Source organism: Protopterus annectens, chromosome 2.part2 (genome assembly GCF_019279795.1).
Source record: "Protopterus annectens isolate FY-2018-M chromosome 2.part2, PAN1.0, whole genome shotgun sequence".
In the NCBI taxonomy this organism is placed as follows: Eukaryota; Metazoa; Chordata; order Ceratodontiformes; family Protopteridae; genus Protopterus; species Protopterus annectens.
This window is the reverse complement of record NC_056730.1, coordinates 155,670,904-155,697,332: the sequence shown is the minus strand read 5'-3', so window position 1 is coordinate 155,697,332 and position 26,429 is coordinate 155,670,904. Positions and strand designations below refer to the sequence as shown.

General features: G+C 41.7%; 1 protein-coding gene across 1 annotated transcript in view; it reads right to left on the bottom strand.

Moving 5' to 3' along the window:
- The window catches only part of IPO11 (importin 11), a gene marked incomplete in the record, with an annotated part of 3,749,854 nt that overhangs the window by 3,642,546 nt on the left and 80,879 nt on the right, over positions 1–26,429 (bottom strand).

Genomic DNA, 26,429 nt, shown 5'->3' with positions numbered 1-26,429 from the left:
TAAGACTACTTGAAAGGCTCCCTTTGATAATAGGCCTCAACCTATAAGCCTTGCCAGAGCCTTTTTGTCTAGGAGGTTAATTCCAACTATGGAGAAGGTACTGCACTCACTTGTTTGTCTCTCTAATGTGTCTTTTACAAACAAAGAGCAAGATCCCATTGAATGAGGCTTTAATGAATTGGGTTTTGGTTCTTACGAATTCAATCAGGTGTTGCCACTCATATTAACGTACAGCAAGACTGGCACCCACTGCCCTAACATTACCATCCAATAGGTTATAGATGGATGATGGATTGATTAGAAACAGTTCAATGTTGACTGCTAGAGTGAAACTAGCCAACCCTCAAAAATGGGAAGTCTCCCAGAGCCCAGAGTATCATGTTGGCCAAATCCTTCGGGAATCTCTGTATGTGAGTAATTTAGTGCCCTCGAGGTAAAGACAGAGGACAAATGTATCCACTTAACTTGCATAAAGGAAACAGACTCCTGGGGGTGATATGTACAGCCTTAAGACTGCAGCTCTGGAGTCTTCTTAAGCAGTCACCTCCATGGAGTCCACCACCATAGCTGACAAATACATTTCTTTATTTTCTCAAGGACTGCCACAAGTATCAGGCTTCTTTGGAATGGAAAGAAAGGGATTTAAGGTGTCCCTCACCATCAGCCTGACCATTTTATTGTCAAGGAACTACCCAAGAAAATGATGTGCGAGTAGAAGGCCTCCAGCTGGCACTTCAAATCCACTCAACATGGGTCCTGAGTTCTTGAAATGTCCAAATTTGGAGTCACAAATCAGTCTCTTGCTTATAACCTCTACCCTTGGTAGGAGAGTTCAACTACTTCGTGCGCACATCTTTCCATTCACATCCCAGATGGAAAGAATCCAGAAAGGAAAACTGTAAGCCAGGCAAGTGACAGTCATCCTGTGGAGACCCTCTCTATCCTTCTAACCTATACCGAAAAGGGAGGCAAAGCTAACTCAGAAAATGATGGCCCCAAGTAAGCCATGGCCTTGAAGTCCTCTGGCAATGGCTCATCCAAGGATGCCTCCCAGATCGGCACCAGGACATGCCATGACCCTGCTAGTTCAACAGGGATGGAGGTCACCTCCAACTCAGAGATCAGAAAGGTTGATGCCCAAAACTGAAGATAATGTGACGTTCCTAAGCCCCAAGGATGAGAAGGACCCTAATCTAAAGTCAAGGATTTCACTGTTGTGCAAAGAAAGGTCAAGTTTTTGGAAGGGGATAATCTGTCATGAAGTCACTCGGGCTAAGGGCGACATCAAAGCATCAATCCAGAGCTACCAATGCTGACAGCCAACTCAACATCTGGAAGGTTGATGGCATCGACCCTGAAATAGCCATCAGTGTTGATAGGCTTACCAACGGCTTTGACAACACAAAGACTTGAACTGAGCCCAAGCTGGAAATGTCTTGAGCTACACAGAAATCAGTAGCCTTAGCTGTGTGGGTAGATCACCCTAGTTTACTACATTTTGGAGGTGGAAAGAGAAGAGTCTAGAAGCCCCTAGACAATGGTCCTAGCAAAGCATGATCTGGACCTAGAGAAGGAATCAAGCATATAGCGCTTTGTAAAAATATGTACAAAGGACCAAGCAGTGGCTTCTACAATACTTCTAGAATCCAATCCTTTCCAAAAAGGCACAGATGACACCAATGCCCTAGTACAGATGGCCTTGACCCTGCATGGAATAGTTTTGTTATGGTGAGTATAACAAAAGGTAATAGCCTAAGACAACCATTTGGAAACAAGTCTGTTTTGACACAGGTTGTCCCCTCTTACTTTTCACAAAAAATGAACGGATTTGAATATCGGAAAAATTTAGTTGTCAAGATAGTACCAGATTTGTCTGTGGACATCAAGTTATGGAGTATCCTTTCTCCCTCGTTTTTAGGTTTAGAAAAGAAAAATGGATAATTTGGCTTCAAGGAAACTCAGATACCACTTTAGGCATAAAAGAAGGATGAGTTTTCAAACAAACCCTATCCCTAAGGAAAATGAAAGAGGCGACTCAACATAAGGAGCTTGTAACTCAGATATCCTTGTTACAGAAATCAGAGCAATCAGAAAGATTGTTTTCTATGTTAATAATCTCAAGTCAGATGGTGGCTGCAAAACCTAAAGATAGTAAAGACCATCAGATCCAGCTTTATCTTGGCCCATTTCAATTTTAAACCATGATCACAAAGTGTTTATGTCCTTAATAGCTAAAAGAATGGCAAAGGTGTTTCCAAACTTCACAGTTAAGGATCAATGTGGTTTTGTGGAGAGGAGGCAAGCATATGACAACATTAATAGAACAATGATGATCCACAGGGTAGCAGAGTACAAGAAAACACCTCTGTTGCTGGTGGATCTTGATGCAGAGAAAGCATGTGACATAGTAAGTTGGGATTTTATGAACAGGGCAATAGAATCATTTGCATTTCCTGATACGATAACAAGGTTAGTCAGGAGGATATGTGACAGATTGGAGGCAAGAATCAAAATGGGAGGGTTCCTCTCTGAAAAGCTGTGTTTGAACAGAGGAACCAGGCAAGGGTATCCTCTCGTCAAAAGAGAGTGAGAGACTCAGAAATTCAAGGATACATCTGGCATGATGTTCAAGAAAAGCTGGCTTTATTTGCAGATGATATTTTATACCCAAATGGAGCAGAAAAGGACATCTCAGTGCTGTGGAACATTCTGAGACAGTTCTGGATTTTTTCAGGATATAAAATTAAATTAACCAAGATAAAACAAACACTACAGCTATAAACTATCTACCCACACATGAACTGGTTCAGCAATACCTATATTTATAGTGAGATAATGAAATGAAGTAGGCAGGAGTACGGATTAAAAAAGGTTCTGTTATGGCAGCTAAGGATATATTGGAAGAGACTGAGAAACTGAAAGCTCTTGCACAAGCAGTAAAACTGTTTTTAGTCCCTTTAGCTTTAAACACAGGTCAGGTATATTTTTATAAACCAGAGGTGAAGTTGTGGATACTAAGAGTTAAAAGATTTTATTTGGTTCATAGGTTGGTACTAGGCTATCAGCCCTAGGGCCTATACAAGCCTAGCCATAACAATTCCCTGGCTATTTCTTCCCACAGTATTTACTTCCCTGGACCCCTGTCTAGCAGGATGACTGACGTGATTGCCGGGGTTAATTTCCTATCTCCCATCCAATCAAGGCTCCTTTGAAGAGGGCCAAAGAGGCGCTCTGCTTGACATGTATGGGCAGTCTATTCCAGAGTCTGGAGAGTCTCTGGGTCAGGAACCTATCCTTCCAGCATGTTTTGTTCATTGTGATGACAAGGTTTAGATCCCTGGAGCGTATGTCTCCTGAGGGATTGGGATTTCTTTAAGTGTAGCATGTCCTAACAGCTCTGGGTTTGACATAGCCTTGTATGTTAAGCAGAGATCACCTCCGAGTAGAAGATATGCGACAGAGTATAGGTGGAGTTTTATTTTTAGATGGTCAGCACAGGACATCTGCTTTAGGCCTGTGATTCTTTTAGTGAGGTATTTCTGCAGCCTTTCCAGTTGCTGCAGATGTCTTGAGAGGTACATACCAAACGGGGCGTTGTGTTCTATAATGGGTCTAATGAGGAATGAGTACAGTGGGACAATGATGGGAAGGTAAGAGGGCAAGAGTGAAGTGGGATAAGCTGATTCTCCTAATTGAACAAAGAGGTTTAGGATTTCCTGACTTAAAAGGATATTTTACAGCTTTGGTCTTTAGCTGAGAAAAGAACTGTTAAAAGTAAAGGCCAGAGCATTTGCAATTTGGTTGGGTGAGAGCTTGGATGACTTGTAAAAGCTCTTGGATCGGTCTTTGTTGTGTAAGCCGATTATGTACTTTTCCCACCCACTGTTTTACATAGCTCTGTCATAGTCCTCACAGCAAACTAGTATTGTTCTTTAGCTAACCTCCTTTACTACAAATCAACATTTTCACAAAGCTCCCATCTGCTTAGCATCATTGCCACACTCTTGAGAGGGCCCTGAATAAATCCCGTGCCATACATAACAGCTAGATTTATTTTACTGGTTTGCACTTCATTTCACTGCTTTATCTACTGATTGTTTGCTCTTTAAATCTTTAAGTACCTCTGATATTGTACTGCTTGTTGATTGTGGAGACCTGCACTTTTGAGAAACCTACTGGCAGTGTTACTATGTAAGTTGCTACTTTGCATTTTTGTTGGTACGTAATTGTTGCATTCCTACAATTTTGGCCCTGTTAAAAGGGATTCTATACACAGTTTTCTTTGTTTTAAGTGCCTATATAAAATTTAGCATTTTTTAGAGGCTCTTGGCGGATACCTACAGAACTCAACAGCTCTCAGTGTCCTTGTCTGAGCCTCTGAAATTATTTCCTTGCATCAGGTGTCATCCACGCACATGCTTAGTACTTGTATTTAAAAATTGCACTTCCAGGTGATGTTCTAGAGATAGACTACTGGTTTCTTGTAATACTTGTGCATTTATCTGAATCTAAGGCTAAAATTACTTCATTTGATCAAAATGTCTCGCTACTGGTGTGACTGATGAAATCAAATGGTCTAGCTAGATTGTTAAAGTTGTTTTGTGGTAGCATAAACACTCAAGTAATTCTATTTTTTTGTTTTTACATTAACAGGACTGGGTTATTCTACCTGGTAGTAGTGGGCAGTGGCCTGGTCTGAGTTAGAAAACACAGAAGTTTCATATAAACCTAGTACTGGGACTGTAACCTGCAATGTAATGCACAAAGTCAAGCTCAGAGCAACTAGCCTGCATGTCAGATAACACTAATATCACATCCTAGCACTATCCAATATCATATCCTAGCACTATTCAACTCTAGTCCCTAGAGACCACTATAGAAGAACTCTGTAAAACCCAGTCCTCGAACCTTAATAGCCACCCTACTACAGGCCTGAAGAACATGGATATGCAATTTCCAAAGGTCTCCACAGCCAGCTTAGTAGACATCGGCATCCTGAGGCAATGCAAAAATTGTCTCATGTTTGCAGACAACCTTTTAATTCTTAAAGAAACCATCGCAGTATGTGACAGAAACTTCCTTGGAGACAAAATTCTTGCATACAAACAAGGTTGTCAAGAACACACACACACTACATCCACCACACAGCGCCCACACACAGAGCATCTTGTGCTGAGACTCTAAATAGCAATCTCCCCAAACCTCAAAGAAGTCCCAAGCTTGCAAACAACACTGCCTATACTCGGCAATCTCTAAAGTATACATAAACAGCAACATCAAATACGGCACATAAGCGCCTTCACACAAACAACTCCCGAAAACAAAGCCATAAGACAAGCAAACAATTTACCCAGGACTCTGGTCATAGATGATTCCATTGTATGACAAACAGATGCCCTATTTACCAGTCTGGACAAAGAGAAAATTGCAGTCAGCTGTTAATCTGGAGCCATGATTCACCAAGTTACACACACACGTAAGTCACTGCTCCACAGATACCATTAAGATTCTGTCATAGTCCATGTGGGCGAAAATTAATAGAGGCATACCTGCCTGGATTATATTAAGGCAGACATTATGGACCTCTCTGAATATGTGTCGGAGACTGGTGACTGACTTCAACAATTACCTTAGTTTCTGGCATCAATCCAGTGGGATTCGATACCAGTCAGGCTGGGAGGACCATGTCATTTTGCCAAAGATGGTCTGCACCTGTCCCCCTTGGGCTTCCAGATTTTGGCTACATTTTTTATCCCCCGCTTAACGATTTTTTTAGGAAATGTCAAGGTGATAAACCCACTGACATAGCAAATGAAATCAAGAGGACCCTAAAGGCATTACTGCTCAATGCTAACAGCTTTAGCAAGAAACTCTATATCCTACAAGCTCTCCTCACTCTGGGGGATACAGACATCCAGTTACAGAGACATGGTTTCAAGCCACAGAAAGTACTCCCGCAGTGCAAGAATATTGTGCCTGCCATACAGTTAGACACTCAGCTGCACAGACAGTGATTAAAGGGAGAGGTATCAATCTACATTAGCAACAAGTGTACGTCAGTTCGTTAAACAGGAAGATACCCGGGAGTGTATCCATGTGAAAATTACCTTAGAGTCCATTACCATATTTTAGCAAGCTGTAGGATACCATCCATGTCTCAAAAATATCATAACTCTTATCTAGACTTATCTGAGGCACTCTCTATCCCACTCAACACTATTCATGGGAGACTACTACCCATCTGTAGATTTGGAAGCGTACACTGTCACCAACTTGCGAGCATAGAGTTTCCAGGATTTTATTAACACAAATGCCTTTGGTCTGTTAGAGTGCAATTCAAACAGAAGTTCAAACATACTGGACCTTGTTCTTACCAATATGGAAGAGTGCTGTACCTCCACCCCTTCCCCACCCCCATGTGATATTGGATGACAAAGCTGTCTCACTCAAAATAAAACCAACCTGGAAAAAACAACAAAACATGTTACAGTTAGAGACTATCCTAAAGCAAACTACACCCTATTAAGCAACAGTTTGTTAAAATTCAATGCCCCACCTAATCTAGCGTTCACAAGAGCCTACACAGAATTATTCACTGAAACACTGTACAAACATGTAAATGGCTGCATAAAGGCTGCATTACTCCTCCAGAATTAAAGCCAAAACAAACCCCAAAAGCAAACCACACTGGTGGAATCCTAATCTTATCAGAGTACATAACAAAAGTCACAACCAAAGTCAGAAAGAGCAACTCTCATAACAAGAGCTCACTATGAAAACTAAACAGGAAACTAAGAGGACTTAAATTCAACAAGGCCAATTAACGGGTCAAGATAGCTTCTCAGGCTAAAGACAACCACAAGGTCTTCTACAGCAATGTCTGAAACCTGAAAAGGTAACATTCAAGTGTATTGAACTGGTAAGTAAATGGTACCACCTTCACCTGAACAAAGTGACTAAACGAACCTGCTGGCCAACAAAATCAGCTCAAACTTTACTCCCACACCACCCATTATGGAAATCTCTAACAGCATACCCCTCCAACTATTAGGAATGAGCAGGTCATAGCAGCACTCACTAAGGCTAACAACACAGCTTCAGTGGTACCAGACAATATCCCAAGTTTGTCTACTAAATAGCCCAAAACATGACCTGACCTATCAGGACCACTTAAGTCACTTTTCAACTACAGTCTCAAAACAGGTTACATACCAAGCGAATGGAGGACAGCAATGGTTATTCCCCTTCACAATGGTGGACCATCAACTGCCACTGGAAACTATAAACCCATTAGTGTGACTAGTCTAATATGCAAAGCCATGTAACAAATTGTCATGAAAATAATCACCAAACACTTAGGCAACCTAAAGAAACTGAACCCATCCAAGTTTGGTTTTGTCAAAGGAAGGTCATGCCCATCTCACCTGGTGGACACTTTTGGGAAGGTAACCAGGGCAATAAATGAAGGGAAGACCGTACATACAGCCTACCTAGACCTAGTTAAGGCATTCAACACAATACCACACTCGGGTATTGAAGACAAACTCACTGATCAAGGCATAAATCTCTACACAACTCACTGGACTGCCAGCTGCCTCAAACATAGGACCCATTGACGAGACCACCTGCACCAAGAGGCAGGTAACACAGCGCTCCCATTTGGGGCCACTCCTGTTTGGCATTTATTCCTCAGAGGTAAAGGCTAATGTCACATGCCTCTGGGTCACAAAGCTCACGAAAGACTATAAATTGGGAGCCATTATAAAATCCTCCCATGACACTAACATCCTGCGAGTGGGTCTAACACAGTCAAATGACTGGTGCCAAAGCCATGGATTTAAACTCAATGCAAAAAATGTGCATTACACTGCTATTTGGGAAAACGTCTACCCAGGCAAAATACTCAATTTAAAGATACCATTAAGAGCTGACCTGGTAGTTCGAGATCTCAGAAAATATGTAGACAGCACTTTGGCTTTTGACCAACACACATCCAAGGTAGTAAAAAAATCATCATATGTTGCCCAACATACAAGCAAGGGTATGACAACCAGGTCCAAGGAAGTCACAGTACCACTCTACACATCCCTTATTAGACTTATTTAATACAATGCTCCCTTTGGCATGGGGTCTATATCAGAACATCGAAGTATTAAAACTTTGAATGTTCTGATATCGAACACTATTCAGCGAATGCTAAGAACAGCGAATTCTTTCCTTGGGAAAGAATTCGGTTGGCCGTTTCTGTTGCTTCACTATTCTTAGCCCTGTGGTGGAAAGTTACGGGCTGGGTTCAGGTAAGTGTGCGATTGTTTGTACGTTAGGGTTAGGGGCGGGTTAAGTGAGTTAGGGTGCGGGTTAGGTCTGTGTGCAATAGTGACAGACTTTAGGGTTAGGGGCGGTTTAAGTGAGTTAGGGTTAGGGCGCAGGTTAGGTGAGTGTGCGACAGTGACGGACCTTAGGGTTAATGTTAAGGTAAGTGGGTAGATAATAGTGTATGTTTAGTTTAGTGTAGCATTAGATGTAGGAATTTAAGTGCATGCGTGTGATTGCTGTTTGTTTGATGTGCTTGTGTTGTGTGTATGTGTTTCGGAGCAGCAGATTTCTTCCATGGCAAAAAATTTGCTGTTCTGAATGTTTGATATTTTCATGTTTAGATGTTTTGGGGCCGATGAAATAGCGTTCGCTATTTTCATCTTTCGATAATGTGATACAAATGCTTGGCATGTACCTCACTTAAGCATAACAGCTGAACTCACATTTAGGTTCCGCACCAAAAAATCCAAGGTACTAAGACACTGTCATAGACAGATTGCCTTAGAGCCCTGTTTCTATACTCAAGTCTCCTACAGGTTGTTGGGAGGCTATCTGCGGATGGTATATAAAGCATGCTTAGATCGGCCCTGATGACACTTTTCCACATCTGCAAAATGAGTAGCACTAGAAATACTGTGGGATTTAAGCTTTGCACATGAAATAAACAGAAAATGCTAGCAAGACAGATATGTGACTCAAAGGATCACCATGTTCTGGAATAGACTCCCCATCCATGTAAAGCAGAGTCCTACCCTAGCCCTAGTCAAACGTACCCTTGACTACTAGATGAGAAATCACAAATTCATCCCTGGGCTGGCCACCATGCATCTCACAGACAGAGGCCAACAGTAAACATTCCCTAACATACCCCCACATAAATTTTTAGCAACTTGTTAACAGTCGCCCCCCCCATTAAAACACATGTTACAAGGGGTTGCAAATGGGTTGGGTTGCACGGCTAGGCTTATAAAGGGCCCTGATGGTCATTAGCCTAGTACATGTGATGATGAAAAGTGGGGCAATAAAGAAATAAGGTAAGAGTGGGATTTTGACACACATCCTTAAGGAGAACAGTCATACAGAAAATTATACTAATGAAGTTGCAGAAACTATACTAAGAACTACACCAACTTGAGAATGGAGAAAGGAGATTCTGCAGATAAGGATGACCGCAATTAGGGGTAAAGAGAGTAGGCAAGAGGGGTCTGGAATTAACTGGAGGAAGCTAGCAAATGAATCAATGTACTGGGAAGAAATAGAGGGGGAAAATAACAGAACAGGAAGAGGTCAAGAAGACATTTGGACTGCAGGCTACAGATTGAGATCAATCTCCGAAAGGGAAGGCAGAGTACTGCCAAAGAGAAAGGAATACGGGAATCCTAAAAGACCTGCACTGGCTGAGTTTTTAATAGAATCTAGAACAGAAGCTGCTGTTAAAAGAAATAATTAGTACAGCATATAAAATATTGTACAATAAATACAGGAATAAACACAGGTCGTCAGAAAAAAGACTGAATTGCTTATTTAATCTATCTTCTAAAAGAAATAATTGGAAGACATATGATTTAGAAGTTTTGCCTGGAAGTGTTTTCATAGACACTTTTATACCCCAAGCAAACTGTAAAGATTTTTCACTAAGGTAGATGGCAAATGTGGAAGGTGTAAACGGGAAGAAAGAGGTACTTGTGGGCATATACTGTAAGAGTGTAATGAGTTGGCAGACTTTCCTACAGAGTACTCTTGTCAGGAATACTAGGCGAGCAAATGAAGGTAGCTAAGGAAAGGATTTTTTGAGCTGAACTGCCTAGATATAGGAAGGCCTTGTTAAGTTAAATTCTGGCGGCTGCCAAAAAAAAAATAGTGATTACTAAAAAATGGAAATCAAAGTCTAAGCATTTTATACTTGAAACAGTGAACATTTAAGAGATGAACGAACAGGAAATAAGGTCTTTAGAAAAGAGTACAAGTAAATTACATAAAAAAATGAAAATTGTGTTAAAAATACATGCAGAAAAGATTTAAGAGAGGGCAGGAAATGAACAATTTGTACATTGTAGCTTTGATTATATGGTATAGAACAAAAAGTGATGTATCCATTCATCCATCCACAACCCCTTTTCCATTTTTTGCATATGGGGTCAGTGCGTCACTTTAACAGCGACATGCAAGTCTGCCTGCATCACAAGTGATAATTCAATAAAAGGTGTTAGAGAGAGAATCATTTCCTTAGTAACAGCCATTTGCTCACCAAATATTTCTCGCAGAGTACTCTGTAGGTAATTTTCAAAATCTGTAACCTCATCACACTTATGCTCCTAATTACCTACGTCTTCCACATCGTACCTCCAACGTATGCCGTCTAGCCAAGGAAAAATTAATCTCCTTTCTCCCTTCCCATTTTGGCTTAAATCTTAGCTACTTTATGAATGATATTCTGCATGGTGGTTATTATTCTCAAGGAGCTGCATCCAAAATACTACTCTCCTTTTTTTGTAAACTTCCCATCTGCTTCAACATCACCCCTTTCCACTTTGAATTCTATTTGTTTTTTTTTTTTTTTTTACACACCCACATATATATATATATATATATATATATATATATATATATATATATATATATATATATATATATATATATATATATATATATGTTCATAGGTTGATACTAGGCTATCCGCCCCTAGGGCATTTATAAGCCTAGCCAGAGTATGTTTGGCTTTCGCCACCCTTTTAGATTAGTTGACTGTACCCTTGTACAGTAGGTCACAGAAGGTAGCCCTTTTAAGGTTTGTTTACTCTCTGTCAAGCAGCGACACAGTAAGTTTACCGCTGGGGGATCTCTTCTATCTCCCATCCATTCGTCAAGATTTCTCTTGAAGAGGGTCAGTGAGGGGCTCTGCCTGACATGGATTGGGATTTTGTTCCAGAGTGAGGGGAGCCTCTAGGATATGAATCTGTCCCTCCAGCATGTCCTATTTATTTCTGTGCGGAGGTTCAGGTCCCTGCAGCATGTAGTTCTGGATTCAGATTTCCTGAGGTGAAGCATGTCCATTAATTCTGGGTTGGACATGGCTTTATACGTCGGACACAGATCGCCTCCGAGTAGGCAGTACGCAACTTAGTAGAGCTGGAGTTTCTTTAGCCGAACTGCATAGGGCATCTGTTTGAGCCCCTTGATCCTCTTGGTGAAATACTTTTGGGGTCTTTTCAGTTGCTGAAGGTGTCGGGTAAGGTACATCCCAAACGGGGCATTGTACTCAATTATGGGCCTGATAAGTGATGAGTAGAGGGGCACAATGACCTCTCTTGATCTAGATGTGAACTCTTTCATGATAAGGTGGGCAATATAGAAGGTCTTTCTAACCACTTTGGCAATGTGATTGTCAAAGGAGAGATTGCTATCTACTTGGGTCCCAAAGTCCCTAATTACTTCTTCCGTACTTAATGGATTACCACCTATGTGGTAATTTGTGGGCACTTTGTTTTTTCCAAAGGGGATGACTATGCACTTTTTGGCATTTAGCTTTAGGCCATGGCTCTGGCACCAGTTATCCGTCTCTGTGAGACACTTCTGGAGGATGCTTGTGTCAGTCGGAGAGTCGATTATAGCGCCCAGTTTGCAGTCATCTGCGAACTTGGTCAGCCATAGTCCAACCATGTTAGCCTGTACCTCGGAGAAATACATACCGAACAAAAGAGGTCCCGGGACTGAGCCTTGTGGGATACCACTTGTAACTGATTTAGAGTCTGACATGGCACCTGATATTCTGACCATGTGAGTTCTATCCCTGATCCAGTTTGCAACCCATCTTGTGACATAGGGGTTGATATTTAAGCTGGTGAGCTTATTTATAATGCCAGAGTGGGGTATTGTGTCAAAGGCCTTTGCAAGGTCCAGGTAGGCTGTGTGGACTACTTTCCCTTCATCTATGGCTTTGGTAACCGTTTCAAAGAAGTCAACCAGGTTCAAGAGGCAAGATCTGCCCTTAACGAAGCCGAATTGGTAGGATCCAATGTCTGGATGTTCCCAATGTCTTTTTTTTTATGGTCTTTATTTATGATTTCCATGATGATACATTCCATAGCTTTGCAGACCAGGCTAGTCAAGCTTATAGGGCGATAGTTTCCGGGGTCTGTTGTGGCACCACCTTTGTTTAGTGGGGCCACTGTTGCTGTACGCCATTCCTTGGGAACATATCCTGTAGCAAGGCGGAGATTAAACAGTGACTTTATATGAGGGTTTAGTTCTTCTTGGAGCTCGTGTAATAATCAGCCTGGGACACCGTCTGGTCCCATTGATGCTGTGTTTTTAGTTTTGGAGATGGTAGCGCTCACCTGTGCATCTGTGATCTCAGGAAGGCTACACTCTGTTGGGATAGACATTTGCTCTTTTGGGCGGGAAGAGGGGGAGAAGTTTGCACTGAACCTTTCTGCCAGGATGTTGGCAATGTCTGTGGGTTAAATGAATTTTTTGTCATTTTGCACTAACTCAGAGCATATCTGGGAGTTGCCTCCAAGGTTTCTGACATAACTAAAGAAGGCCTTGTGATTATCTTTAGTGTCTTGTGCAATTTTTCTTTCAAAGCTGACCTTAGAAGATTTTATGAGGGATCGTAGTTTCTTGCTAGTACTGATCAGTGACGCCTTCCCTTTTTGGGATTTTGCTCTGTCATGTAGTAGCTTTCTCCTTCTGTTGTATAGCTTATTTATGGCCGAGGGTCCACCAGACAGGTCTCCTGCCTTTGGAGGAGTGAGTCTTGGTTTTATTTGGGATAGCATGCTCCATGTATTCCTGTAGGTGTCCATAGAATGCTTTTGTAAAGGATTCTGCATTTTGGGCCATATTGTCCACTGGCCCGGGGGCTTTGAAGGATTCCACCTCAGTTTTGAGAAGTGTGAAGTTTGCTTTTGTGAAGTTCTTCACCGTGGTTTCCTTGGCTGGGGGTGGGGACGGAATATGGATGTCCAGTGAGATTTGTTTATGGTCTGATCTTACCAATGAAGGGTATAGCTCTGGTGTGGAACATAGAGACCCCATGTTGGTGATGACCAGATCCAGTATGTTTTCCCCTCTTGTGGGAGTGGTGACCAGTTGTTCCATAGCATTTGAGTTTATAAATTCTAGGAACCGTTGGGCTAGGGTGTTTGCGCTTGAGTAGTTTTCCCAATTGATGTTTGGGTAGTTGAAGTCACCCAATATAATAGTGTTTGGAGAGACCCTCATATTCTCCAGTGTTCTCAGGAAAGCCGAGTGAGGTTCCTGTGTTTGAGAGGGTGGCCTGTAGCAGGCTACAAACTGAAAGGATTTTTGCCCACCGTTAGTTGCACGTGGATGGTCTCCGAAGCTTCGTGCAGTGCCACTAGCCTGGAGGTGTGGGTATCTTTGATAAATATGGATACTCCCCCTCCTTTTGTAGTTCGGTCCGAGTTTTGGGGCCGGAAAGCATAGTATGAAGTATAGCCTGGTAGTGCTGGGGTGCTCTCGGGAGCCTTGAAGCAGGTTTCTGTTACTGCACAGATATCGATATTCTCCATACTGAGGAGAGTCTCGAGTGCGTGCATCTTGAAGTTTAGACTTCTGGTGTTAAGCCGCATTACCCTTAGTTTTTTTTCTTTGTGTTGTCTATGGGGGTGTGTTTGTCTTTTGAGCCTTGCCTAAAAAAGGCACTATGGGGGAGGCAAGAGCCTTAGCCAGTATTCGAAAACCCAGGGGTGACAGGTGCAAGCAGTCCCTAGCGAAGCAACGTGGCTTGTCGAGCATGTCATCCCAGGCTGACAGACATTGGATCCCATTTGAATGACACCAATACTTTAGCCATTTGTTAAAAGTGATTATTTTGTCTTTATACTGTGGCATTATTCTTGGCGAGGGTAAGATGCTACTCAAGGTCAGGGTCATACCGGCCTGGGCTACATGATCAAAGAGCTCCTGCACGCCTTTTTTCATGTAGTCCAGGGAGGTACATCTCAGGTCATTCACACCAGCATGGACAATGACGGAGTCATACTTGTACTTGCTTTAGAGTGACCCGAGTGCTTGTGTTATGTGGCAGATCCTGGCACCCGACAGGCAGCTTACAGTGACCCTCTCCTTGTTCAGCCTGGTGAGTGGGACGTCAGTGTGTCTGACAATAGAGTCACCTATTACAAGTGTATTAGGTGTGTTGTTTAGCCTTAAGGGCTGTGACTGTGTGGCACACTGACTGTGAGCTATGTGCTACGTGGATATTGTTTCGTGGTAGGTGTTGCTTGGATGTCTGCTTTGGAGGTCTCTGCTGCTTAGGCAGATTTTTATTTAGAGCCTCCGAGTATGTTTTTGTAGGTTTATGTGTTTGGTTTGCTGATGCGATAGGTCTATGTGAGGCTGGATTTGTGGTGTGTGTGGTTACCTTCTCCTCCTGACAGGCTGTGCCAGTACTGGGTTGAGAGAGCTTAGCCTCCAGTTTGGCTATATAGTTGCTTCTCTCACATATATTTGAGCTTGTTGGGAGGAGGAGAGGGTGGTCTGTATACATAAGGCAGTTGTAACATTGCCTCAAGATTCCCAGATTCACCAGCTGGACTGGAGAGTAAACTCAAAACTGACCTTTGGACATGCCTAAATAATATAGGGAACTACTTATTGACTGATCAGAAAGAACCAATAGGGAGCAAGTGCTATGAAGGAGTATAAGAGGATGTAGTGCTTTAGTTTGTGTTGACCTATGAGATTACTTATACGAGCAAGTGCAGGGCTTTAGAATGAGAACAGAGTGCTTAATTTGAGATTTAGAGCAGTTCTAAGGGAAAAAGTGAAGAGTAGACTTTGTGGAGCCGGGAATACTTTAAGCTTGTTTAAGCGGCGCTGCCCGACGCTGCTCTGTGCGCAACACCGCGCTAAGAGAGGGTTGCAGGGTTTTAAGACATACAGATCAAGGTAGAATTGACCCAAAATGGCCAATAAAACTACAGCTTCTAGGCAGTAACCACTCCTACAGGGACAGGCAGGCTGTTCAGTGTTAACCACTGCCACTGGTGAACACAGAGACTTCCCTTTAGTCCAAGCAAGCATTGGCCTCCAAGAAACTTCCAAACGGTTCAGAACAGCAGATCTGTAAATGAACTTTCTTAAATTTCAGAAAGTGAGAAAAAAGCAAGATTTTTTTTTTCTTCTTTTTTGTTTTAGTTTAAAGGTAGCAGAGATACACAAGTAGCAAAATAATCACAACAGTGCAATAAATGACCCCAAACTTGAGTGCTAGGCCAAAGTCAGGTAAAATGCAATTTTAAGAGACAAAAAACGATTTTAAATTAAGTGCAACACAGGAAATGCAGTAAACAGGCTCTAGATGTGTTCTAAATACTGTTTCTAATGCAGATATAAACTTTAGCAAGCTGGAAAACGCCAAAAGGTAGGCGGCAAAGCAGTAATTCTTAACAAAAAAGCAGAAGAAAATACTTAAAATCTCAAAAGTGGTTCCTTTCTCCTCTCAGTGTTTTCTCCCCTTGGTAGGTGCTTCAGCAGCAACTAACAAGCCTGGAAAGATGCCAAAACCACAAGGCAGCAGGTTTTTAAAAGATAGAGATCAAGGAGTTTAGATGTGGATAAATAAATGTGGATGTTAGAGTGTATTCACTCTTGCAGTCATCACCAGTGGGTTATCCCTACTGTGGTAGCCCTCGGCCTGCCCGAATACCAGAGTCCATGTTTTTCTGCGGTGGCTACTGTCGCTTGCTGATTGATGCCAGGTAGTCAGTGCTATAAAGCAAGGCAGCCAATGCCATTACATCAGTTTTTCTTACCCTAACCAGTCAGAAGCCCAAGTAAATATGGTAAAGTGGTCCTGGTGGCTAAAAGTCACCGTTAGAAGCTTATGTTGGTCTAAAGAAAGAAGATATAAGGAGGAAGGAGGGAGGGAAACCAGGACTGCAAGAGTGAATACACTTGAACATCTACATTTATGGCAAGTGTGGCAAGTGTACACAACTGTTACTATGTTCTTCATGTTTAACTGTTGCAGTCCTCACCTGTGGGAGGATTCCCAAAGCTGAGGAGAGGGGCGGTAGGATTAGTAAGAGACCTAGAAATGGGTCAGCAAACCCTGCCCTAGCCGTAGAAAATTGAGGTAGGTGGCAAAGCTTGATAAAGGTATGGACAGAAAACCCAGGTGGCAGATTCCAAGATGTCCCTGGTGGGAACTCCTCTGAGGAATGCTGTGGAAGTGGAGGCTGTCCTACTGGAATGGTATGAATAGACTTAGCGGGTGGTTTCCCATGTAATCTGTAGCAGAAATGGATACAGTGCGATGTCCATTTGAAAATGGTTTGCTTGGAAATGGGCTTCCCTCTGCCCCTGGGGCAAAGCTGACAAGTAGTTGGTCTCTTTTCCTGAAGGGTTTAGTACGGTCCAGATAGTATCGGAGCTGTCCGTGCACATCTCGTGAGTGCAGAATTCTTTCCCCCTTGTTTTGATGGTTAGGAAAGAAGGTGGGTAGATGTATCGCCTGGTTGAGAGTCGCATTAAATACCACCTTGGGCATAAGGGAGGAGTTAGTCTTCAGGGAGACGCTGTCTGCATGGAAAATGATGAAGGGCTCAATGGCCATCAGTCCATGAAGTTCTGAAATCCTTCTGGCTATGGTGATGGCTAGGAGAAAAGCACTCTTCCAGAAGAAGCATCTTAGTTCTGCTGAAACTGCAGATTTGAAGGGTGGTAAGGTTAGTTTTTCCAAAACATAATTCAGGTCCCAGGCTAGTGTGCGTGGCCTTCTGGGAGGTCTGATATTAGAAGCTCTTCTGAGGAATTGTTTAATCAAAGGATGGTGATCTGTATTTTAATAGAAGAGAAGGAGAGGCCGCTATTAAGTAGCTTCGCTAAGTAGTCCAGGATAAGAGGGATGGAAGGTTGTGAGGTATTGCCCCCTCTGGACTGGCTCCAAGAGCAGAATCTTTCCCATTTTCCTCCGTATCATTTTCTGGTGCTGGGCCTTCTGGCCTCTAGGACCTGTTTGCTTAACAGGGCCCCTTGTTTGACTTTAGAGTATTAGCCCTGTTGATAGTTTTGAGAGTCTGCAAGTCTGGGTGCAGCATCCACCCCCCCCCCCTCACCTGAGTCAAGAGGTCTGAGATCAGGGGAAGCTGCTTGGCAGGCTGTAATGTCAGGCTGCACAGTAAGGGGTACCAATGCTGTTTGCGCCAATCTGGAGCAATGAGGATGGCCTTTGGTCTCTCCTCCCTTATTTTGATAAGTACCTTGGGAATAAAAGGCAGAGGAGGGAATGAGTACACAAAGAGGTGTTCCAGGGGAAGGTCAAGGCATTCACCTTCCACGTTGGGTGGTGATGCTTCCTTGTACAGAATTGTTTCAGCTGATAGTTGAGATGCAAACCAAAGAGATCCACCTCTGGAGTCCCCCACTCCTGAGTGATTTGTAAAAAAATTTCTGTGGAGCTGCCATTTGTGGTGTCCAGTAAGTTTCTGCTTAAGTGGTCTGCCAGGGCATTGTTGATCCCTGGTAGGTATTGGGCTACGAGGTGTAATCCCACTGAAGCTGCTGTCAGCCAGAGGTTCATGGCTAGCCTGCACAGAGGGTAAGATTGGGTCCCTCTATGTTTGTTGATGTACCACATTACTGTGGTGTTGTCTGTTTTGATAAGGAGAACCCCTGGCTTGAGATTGGGTATGAAGGATGTCAAAGACTTTTGAACTGCCATCATTTATTTCTGGTTGCTGTGTAAAGGAAGGTGCTGGGCATCCCAAAGACCTTGGGTGCACCTGCCTTCTAGGTGAGCACTCCAAGCAATGTCTGAAGCATTGGTGGTAATGGTCTGCCCGGTTGGGCAGAGGGTGAAAGAAAGAACCTTGCTGGCACAGGCCCCTACCCACCAGAGAAACTCAGCCATTATACAGGGGATCAGAGGGAGAGAGGTCTCTAGAGGTTGAGAGTGTTGACACCAAAGGTTCTTTAGATACCATTGAAGTTTTCTCATGTGAAGCCTGGCCATAGGAATTAGAAAGATGCAAGATGTCATGTACCCCAAAGCTTGCAGGAACTTCCTCGCAGTGAGGTGACTTCTGGAAGCCAGCTGGGTAAAGTAGAGTGGCAGGAAGCTCTGCTTTTCTGGGGCTAGCAAGGCCATTTGGGATGCTGTGTCCAGCAGTACTCCCAAGAAAATTATCTTCCTGGAGGGTGTTTGCTTTGATTTCTTCTCATTGATGGTGTACCCTCAGGAGAGTTTTGACAAAGAGGAGGTGCTTGAGTAACTTTTCTTTGCACTCTGCCTGAATGAGGCAATGCCTGAATGAGGCAATTGTCTAGATAAGGGTAAATATGTATATTTTTCTGTCTGCAAAAGACTATGGCCAAGGCTAAGCATTTGGTAAATACCCTGGTAGCAGTAGATAAGCCAAAGGGTAGTGCAGAGAACTTAAAGTGTTGTGAGCCTGCTCTGAAGCAAAGGAATTTCCTGCAGGATTCCCTTATAATGTGGAGGTAGGCATCTTTTAGATCTAGGGTAACTAACCAGGCATTTTTTGTCAGCATAGGCAGGAGCTGCTGCAAAGTTAGCATTTTGAATTTGGGGACCACCAGGGAGGTGTTCACAATGGATAGATCCAAGATGGGGGGGGGGTCAAGTGCCCTCTCTTCTGGGAACAAGGAATAATCTGGAATAAAAGCCTTTGCCTGTTGGGTCTGAGGGGACAGTTTTGACTGCCCCTTGGGATATGACAGTTTGGACTTGTTTCAATGCCTCTGCCCACTGATTTGGAGCCAAGTCTGGGCACCCTCTTTGGAAATGGGAGTTTGCTGAAAGAGAATTTGTATCCCTGAAAAATTATCTTTAAGACCCATTGGTCCTTTGTTACAGAAAGCCAATTTTCTTTGCAGAGGGAGAGCCTTCCTCCTAGGTTTTTGGTGAGTGAAAAAGAGGACAGAGGAGGATAAGGGAGTCATTGAGAGTTTTTGCCATAGAGGGATGGCTTAGAATTCCCTGCCTTTGGAGTGGAAGTGGTCTACGGTTTGGTTCTCTGCTCTCCCTGAGATAGGAGTCTGGGTGGTCTGTTGCCCCTGTCTGCTAGGTGCAGGAAAGGACTAGTGCTTTGAGGGAAAATTCCTGCTGAACCTAGGAGGTTGTACCTGAAAGAAATCTTTTACTGTTTGCATAGATTTTCCTTTGTCTTCCATCTTTTTAAGCACCTCTTCTGCTTTTACTCCAAACAAGCAGTCCTTATCTAAGGGTGCATCAATTAATTTAGACTTGACATGATCAGGGAGAGATTGTTCCTTCAACCATGCATGTCTCCCAATGACAGATACTGACCTGGCCTGCTTGAGGCTTCTAGGGCATCATATCCACAGTGTAACAAGTGTTTGGCCACTTGACAAGTAGAGTGCAGTAAATCTGCTAACTCTTTCGAAATGGCACAGTCAGGAAAGGTTGAAATCTTTTGCTTTAATAATTCCAAAGTGTGTGTTTATATTTTAACATGTGGAACGGACATAGACGTCCCCTGTTGCCAGTTCTGTGCCCTCTTTAATGCGAGAACCATCTGTCGTAGAGCTCTTATTGTAGTCGGGTATTTTCGTCCTTTGCATTCAGAAATGCAACCTTCATAAAGATCATGTCCCACCAGTACTGCCACATCCATGTCCAGTACTGAGGTTGCCACTGCCTTCACAATGACAAGGCCCTAATGCATCATGCCCTAGTGCTTCATCCACAGCTTCGCACTGCAGTCACCCTACTTTATGGTCCTGTAGTGGTACCTCCATCCACACAAATAAGGAAATTATATCCAATAGAGATGCAATCCATTACTGTAACCCAGCCCCATCTATAAGTCTATCAATTTGTAATCCACGTGTCCTTGGGCACCCATTCAAATGAGGAGGCTGTGATCCTCCCATTGTGTGGTGCATGTGCAAGTGTGATCCACAATGTGCATTACCATATGCACTGCCTACCATAACAGTTCGGTAACACTGCAAGCTTCATTTTCTTCTGTTTGACACTGTACTGCCACTATGTGCCTGTCAGATTTAATAGACGACTAGCCACATACCTGCAATGTCATACTGTGCAGCGATACCAACTAAGGGACTGTGGTCACTGCTCACTGACCTCTTCTATCAGTGTTAGTGCTACAATGGTGGAGGTTCCCAGGGATGCTAGCTGGTTTGCCCAATACTTTATTATTTTGTTATGTACTGTGTTACAAATATCTGACAAACTGTAGCAGGGGGATATTGCAGTACCCACTGATGAGTCATGGCATTGGAACCAGGACTTCAGCAGGCAGAGCACACCTACCACATTTCTGGTTTATTTGAAACTTTATACTCATTCAGCCATGCCACGTTGGTTCAACTTAAGGCATCATCAACCACGTCTCCAGAGGGTATCTTGGATTACCCATAAACACACTTGGGGAGATAGGTCTTGCTTGCATTACATATGTAGTTGTGAATAAGTTGCCGAGCCACTGTGCCTGTGCTTACCTACTAGGTGACCTTGTGGAATATCTCTGAGGGAAACAGTGATGCAGATAATTTATATGCCACATGTGGGACTCACTGCCAGGGTGCTGTGCAGACACAGGGGTTATTGCACCCTGTGTTCTGCACACTACTTGGCAGTTAAAGATATTGTAGTCCTTATGGATGTAATACTGTCAGTGGACATTAGGTGGGAAGTTTATTACCACATGCAAGCAACCTACAGCTCACAGTTTGAGGTGGATAATATTACAGAAGCCATGCATGTTGGTAGCTCTCAACCCAGGTGTATCTGGAAAGTACTTGCACTCCACCACATATGGCAGCAATGCAGAGAGAAATATCTGAAGTATTTCACAAGCAGACAGCTGCAATATACCAAACATGTTCCCAGTTTGTCCTGTAACTATTGTGGCAAGAGTTATACATTCACTGGTATCCAAAGGTACAAGAAATCCATGCATTTCCCAAATTCCAGTTTGTAAGCCACACACTATTCAAGTAAAGTCAGACAAATAACTGTTGATCAGTGAACTGATGGGACGTAATCCTCTGCCCATACCATTTTTGGTGGTGGCATATTAAGTCTTATAGCAAACCCAAAGGACTTTTGTTTGAGATTACAAGATGTTGTTGTCAACAGGTCTAGCTCCTCAACACTACAACTCAGCATTTTTTGCTTTTATACCTAAAGAAACTACTTGTGCCGCTTCATGACGGATGTCTATGAACAGTGACCTGCTTTCCCTTGTCCTCATTTTCATATCATTATGCATTAATCAGACTGTGCTTTATTTGCATTTCATTATATGACAACTGACATACCCCTTTTTCCTGAGACTTTTGAGCCATTGTAACATAATCTTATGTGGTTCTAGCCACAGATTTTGGTTTTCAATGCAAGAATGTACCTCAGCCTTCACTGTCTATGAATATCCCCCATCATGTCTTTAATACAGTCTATGCAATGCTCAAGGATTTAAAACATTACTTTTCTACAGTTACAGAACTCTTACTATATTATCCAGCAAATCAATTTTATTTTTTTTAATACCTTTACTAAATTATCACTTAATACAAATGCAAACATATATGAACAAAAATTGAAACCCACCAAAACATTTGCCTTTTACATACATAATTACAAACAAATAAAATATATACAATATACAATCGGTCTGAAATTACATAAACTGCAGAACTCCTAACTTCTCTTAACCCTTACTCCTCCTCCTCCTGTGCATTATTACAAAGGTACTGCTCCTATAATTTACATTTATTTCTATATAATGTAAAACCTTCCCTTTTCTTAAGAGCCATCTTCTAGATTTCTCTTATAATATTCAATAATTCACAATACAGTTGATTTAGACTTAGATTTCCACTTTCTAGTAATTGATTTTTTGGCAAAAAGAATTAAACTTAAAAAGGCCTTACTCTGTCTAGGTAACCCGGATCCTATGTCCCCCTAAAAAAAAAAAAAAAAACAAAAAAAAAAAATTCACGCCCCAAGTTACAGCCATTTACTCACCCAATATTTCTGGCAGAGTACTCTATTGGCATTTTTTTTTTTAATTTGCCAACTCACTACATTCCCAAAACACTTTTTCCCCACTTACCTTTCCTCCACATCACAACTCCAACATTTGCCATCTACCTGAGAAAAAAATTCTTTGAAGTCTGCTTAGGGTATATAAACAGCTATGCTTAAACTTCAAAGCAAATATCCTAAGCAGTCTGGACTTTGTATACTTGGGAGCCGTACATATGTCCTCCCATGGTTCTCTTGTAAATTGCTTTTCCAGTCCTTCCCAATCTTTTCTAACCTCATCCGATTCATTCTTATATAGTTATCATGCAATATTTTATATGCTCTATAATAGTTATCATGCAATATTTTATATGCTCTACTAATTATCCCTTAAGAACCACGGTGGTGCAGCGGTTAGCGTTGTCACCTCACAGCAAGAAATTCTCCCATTAGATTCTCGGCTGAAGCTCCTTTTGTGTGGAGTCTGCATGTCCTCCCCGCGGTCGAGTGACGATAAAGACATGCAGGTAGGTGCGAGCGTGAATGAGCGTGCCTTTGTTGAAGGTTGGGCGTCGGGCTGGCAACTCAGCACCGTAAAAATCCACTGCCAATCATGAGCAGACCGGAGTTCTGCTGTAGCGACCCCTAACCGGGAAAAGCCGAAAGTCTTAATTCACTAATTATCCCTTAAGTAGCAGCTTCTGTTCTAGATTCAACCAAAAACCCAACAGCCATAGCTCTCAACCTTCCACCTCCAAAATGAGGAACACTAGCCCTCATAATGTGGAGCAAATTGGCAAAATGAAGAACACATACTAACAGCTTACTAACAACTTCAACAAGGAATGTCATAGGATGGTTAAAATATGCTGGTTCTACTGCTACAAAAGATCTTTTAATGAATCAATGTGATTCTTTTCTATTTCCCATGACTATCAGTTAAAAAAATTCCTAACAATCAATGTGTGACAGATCCTTTTAATGTGGAACTTTGAGTTACATGAACTTTAAGATCCCAAATGAGGTACATACCTCATAATGAAGTAAATTTGAGCGGTATGACCACAGCATATCTTTCATTTAAGGTTCCCATATTCCTTTCTTTTTGACTATACTCCGATATCTGGAGCGTTTCACACCGGGCCTCTGCTTAAAATAGGCTTTGTCCTAGTTGGACTTTCCCGGTCAACAAAATGATAAAATAAATAAAATTAAAATATCATCCCTAGTAGAGAAGGCAGTCTTTAGCCTGCAGTCCAATCATCATTTTGGCCTCATCCCATTCTATTACTTTTCCCACTCTAGTTATTTCCTCCCAATACCTTTGTTCCTCTGCTATGTTTGTTTATCCAGTAAATTCCAGCCCTCTTCTGCCTATTTTCTGTACACCTACTTACAGTCATCCTGACTGACAAAATCTCCTTTCACCATTCTTGTCATCTTAGTTCTTACATTTATAAGACAGCAGGAAGTATTCTAACATTATGCATGGTTGTCCTTAAAGACTGCAGCCAAAATTGCAGTCGATTTTTTGAATCTCTCATCATCTTTCCATTTTGAATTATAATCTGATGCTTGTGTTATGTAGGAATCTTAATTGTGCAGCTCAAAAATATTTTCTTCAGATCAGGTAATCCAAAACCACAATGCTCGACTGGAAGGATCAACTTACTCTTCCCTTCCCCAAATAAATTCCTTTAACTCTCTAACTCTTTATTACTGTCCTCCTCTGGTTGATAAAAATATACCTGACCTGCATCGAACGTTAAATGGATTAAAAACATGTTCACTGCTTGTATCATACTATCCAGATTAATAAAACAGGAGCTTCCAGTTTCAGTTTTTACATTAAACTTCATAGGTGTGTACTTAGTTCCCAGTGCCTCTGTCGAGTAAAACCACTAGAGTGATCCCTGGGGTGAATTTTCTATTTCCCATCCACTCATCAAGATTTCTCTTGAAGAGGGTCAGCAAGGTGCTCTGCTTGACATGTATGGGAAGTCTATTCTTTAGCTTTTTTCCACATATCCTTAGCTGCCATAACAGAAGCATTGTTAATCCAATACTTCATCTTTTACTGTCCCTATAAATCTAGATATTGCTAAACCAATTCATGTGCAAGTACATAATTTACAGCTAGATCCTTTGTTTTACCTTCATTAATTTTCTTTATTTACATCCTGAAAAGACTTGAACCTGTCTCACAATGTTCCACAACACAGATATCCTTTCCTGGATTTATCATCAGGAACAAAATAATATCTGCAAATAACATTTCTTCATTACCATACCAGTTACTTCCTTGCATTTTGAGTCCCTTATTTTTTTGTCAATAGCTCCAAATATAAAACAATAAAAAAACAGAGAACCACCATTGCCTGATTCAACAGTTCAAATACAACATATCAGAAATGGACCTTCCCACTTTAATTCTTGCCTCCAATCCTTCACATATTCTCCTATATTAACCTGATTATTGACTCCAATCCTTTACATATCCTCCTAATTAACCTCATTATTGAATCTGGGAACACAAATGCTTCCATTGCACTACTCAAAATCAAGGTTTACTCTGTCAAATGGTTTGTATGCATCAAAACCCATCAAAAGTAGCAGTATTTTCTTAAATGCTGCTCCCTCTAGCTCATTATTGTTCTATTAATGTTGTCAAATGTTTGCTTCCCCTCCACAAAAACACAGCAATTCATATCAATTAGCTTTGGCAAGCTCCTTGATATTCCTTTAGCTAGCATACACAAACACATTATAATCATTGCTTAAAATTTAATTAGGGCTGGATGAAGCTGGTCTGATGGGTGCTCACTGTCCTTGGGTAATACTGCCATGTAAGGTTTCTTCCAGGATAGTGGTGCTTCCTCCCCTTATAAAATACTGTTACGCAACATCTTCCATAGCTTCATCACTTCCTTCCCCACTAACTTCCACAGGCGTACCATTTCTTCCTGAAGACGTTTCTGTAGATGGATTATACATCACAGTTTTTATCTCATCCTCTCCAATTTTAACTAATTGTTTAACCTCATCTTCCTCTAACCTTGGCATAATTAAGTCTTCCATAAATATTTCCATTTGTGCTCTCTCAATTTCCAAATTACTTTACTTTATAAAAATTTTCACAAAATTTCCAAAACATCACTAAAATCTCTACAGCATCTCTGATTTTTCTTATTATAGGCTCCACAAGTTTGGCAACAACCCTTTCTAATTTCTGCTAAATTGTTGTGCTAAATGATTTTGTGCTCTGCAGTTGGAGTTAAAAAATAGTTACTTAACACCATTCTTTTTAAACTCATGAATATTATCCATACTCCTTTAATTTTCTCTGTTGCACTCTGCATTTGTGCCTTTTCTTCTTCTGAGAGAGGCAAACAAAGTATTGCTGAATAAGGTTTAAGCCCCTCTAAGTAATTCCCATTACTTCTTAACCATCTCTCTTCTCTTATATTTCTACCATTTTTAAACTGCATTTTCATTTTATGCCACTATAACTTCTGAAGATATTGCTATCTTCCCTAATAACTCTCGAATAATTTCCACTACCAATTTCTTAAATCCCCCTCTCTCTTTTTAACAGGTAGGTGAGAAAGTAAAAGCGTCTCATTTGTACTTCATTATCCTACATTTTTATCTTAATTTTCATTTGTGCATTATCTGAAATAGTTATAGGATGCATGTTGAAGCTTTCAATAAATGCATGGGTTATATAACCTAGCCTAGTTATTATACCTTGGGTAATTTGTAAAATCTGTCAGAACATCTACTACTGATTTCACAACTTGAGTACCAAAAATTTCATAAATTTCTTCAGAAATCTACTCTCTTATATTTTCCTTACCATGTCTCCTTGATGCATCCTCACTATTGCAAATAAAGTTACAGTCCCTACTTATAAGTAACATTCCCTGCTGAAGGACAATTTCTCGAATTTCATAATAGCACTTTTTGATGCTAAACAAATACTCAAGAGTAATCATCCTCCCTTGCCAATAGCCTCGTATCACAAATCAATCCCTTTTTCCTCTATCACTACTGGAGCCCTTAATTAGTATAATTACTCCTCATCCCCTTTGTCCCAGATATTCTG